This window comes from Amphiura filiformis, chromosome 18 (assembly GCF_039555335.1).
Source record: "Amphiura filiformis chromosome 18, Afil_fr2py, whole genome shotgun sequence".
In the NCBI taxonomy this organism is placed as follows: domain Eukaryota; kingdom Metazoa; phylum Echinodermata; class Ophiuroidea; order Amphilepidida; family Amphiuridae; genus Amphiura; species Amphiura filiformis.
Genome location: NC_092645.1, coordinates 11497399 through 11499944, shown reverse-complemented (window position 1 = coordinate 11499944; position 2546 = coordinate 11497399).

The window sequence follows — 2546 nt, the reverse complement described above, 5'->3', positions numbered from 1 at the left end:
AAACTTGTAGTGTACCGACTAGTATCAGCAGGGTGTAGAGGCAGAGTGATATGATTGGTTAAGGGTTAGCGCCTGTATGATGTGTGAGCCGCTGATAGATTGGTGCCAGTGCCCAGGTAGTGGTTGTGCGGATGGTGAGTTTGGGTGTGCGTGGAGCATATTTTTAAAATAAAAACATATAAAATTTGGCAAAAACTGCAGTTACAATGAACTGGTATTTTCCAAAGACACTAAAATAGTATAGGCCTACCAATAGGCTGCCTACATATTATAATGACCTTTTCGCAGGCTAAAAGCTGGCTGTTTGAATTAGAGATCGACTTTATTTGCATAAGGGACCGATCGTTATTTACGGCAGGGGGGGAATGGGTGTTTTGGCAAAAATATCGACAAAAAATTTCACGTTCCCCCCTCGCGTCCGCTCAAAATTTTCGCGTTCCCCCTTGTTTTCCCAATTTTCTCCATTTAAAATTTAACAATCCCCCTCCTGGTTCAGCTAAAAATTTCAGGTTCCCCCCTCAAGATCACAAAAAAAAATCGTGTTCCCCCCTAAATTTACCCATTCCCCCCTGCCATAAATAACGATCGCTCCCTTAAAGAGATTTAGGCATATTGCAGTACTGAAGTATTGCAGTAGGCCTACTAGCATTGGTTTGAATTAATATGCGGAACTTTTTATGGTGAAAATAATATGTACGACAAGATATGGCTACTTGCTTACTAGTATTTGATTTGTAAGAAAAAGAAAGTATGTTTTTCTCCCGGGGTTTTGCTGTTTCAACGAATGAAAACGAGTGAGAATATCATTTCGAAAGAACTATGTTTTGAAGAAAATAACTTTAATAAGTTATAGGCTTATGCCAGGCCTAGGCCCTATAAATAGTATCAGGTGTTTTAGATTTACATTTGCAGACCTCCTGGAAGACTGATAAGGGGCTGTGCAATAATTATGAGCCGGGGGGGGGCAAGGCTCAGAAAAACAGTACGGAAACGCTTTAGTATGCAAATTTCCCTGCTCGCTGCGCTCGCAACATCTAGACCATTTAAGCCCAAGGTTTGCAAATATCATTGGGATCCCAAAAATTTGGCATGTGTAAGGGGGGGGCAAAGAATTTTGTCGGGCCGAGGGGGGGAGCGATTTTTGGCAGGCCGAGAGGGGGGGGCAAGCAATTTTGGCGGGCCCGTCGAGGGGGGGGGGGCATAATTATTGCACAGCCCCAAACAGATCCAATGTAGAATGGAAAGTCAAAGTAATATTAATATCCTATATCCTGTATCGTTTTACGGATAAAAATGATTCAAAATGTCATTGATGAAATAATAGTTTATGGAATACGTTTTGGGGCGGCCCCCGCGGGGGCCCCCGCCGGCGGGCATGCACGGTGTGTGCGCGGCCATGCATGGGGTCATACCCGATAGCCGGGGGGGGGGGCATCATAAATTAACACTGACATATATGTATTCATGACACCTTCCGAAGAAAATGACCGCCCTTGTTATTAGGATCAGGCTTTGCTGGTTCACAACTTCACACTGCTTACGCTTAAGGGCTGGGGTATGAACGTTTGGACAGTATTTATTGTGGGACATTAGAGCACATCAGACATATCAAATTGCATTCTGAGTACGAAGAATGTCCTTCTGATATCAAATAATTTTGATTTTTTGAAATTCGTAATGTAATACACATTTTATATGGCAAATGATTAAAAATTGATATTTTTGATATTTAACAGTACTTGGAATAAATAAATAACTTTATAAATCTGATAATTTATACTTAAAGTGTATGTAGGTGGGATGAAAAGCTGACGATCAATTGAATATTTTAACCTTTTGTATTGAAGATATGAATTTTTTTTTCCAAAACACAAAAAAAAAATCCATATCTCACAAAAATTCTTTCGAAACTCTCAAAACGCTCATTCCAGATCCCTTAAACTAATTGATTTTTATACTCCCGATTATGAAAAGGTTTGACTACAAAAACGATTCTCTTATAAATGCATCTACGCACAGTTTCCACACCTCATACACCCGAGTACAACGATATTTCCAGCACAGCGAGTCTAGTCTCCACGCAGTCTGTTTTATACTACACGGTTTAGTGCCCATCATCATAATAGCTGTGTGAGATCCCGGTGTGAGATCTAGTGGAAAATAGACATCTGTGATTGGTTTTTGCCAAAACCTCAAGTGTTCCTTCATCCTTCATCCAATCAGATTTATTTTTGTATCGAACACTTCCTCCTAAAACACTTTTTACATTAGGTCAACAGATAACGCAATTCAATGTTATAGCAAGGCGAATGTGGTAAATCTGTTGAAAACTACTTAATATCCAACCAAAATGTAGGTTTTAAAAGTCAAAACCTCAAGTGTTCCTTACAACATTTTTCAAATTTTATGTCATTAAATGAAGGAGCATATTTGCATTGGCCATATACTAGCTACATTAGCATGATTAGAATGAGCAATGGCCAATTCTCTTTATTGTAAATCATTGTGCAAAAAGTTACTGATTTTGCCTGTTTTGTCATACGGTT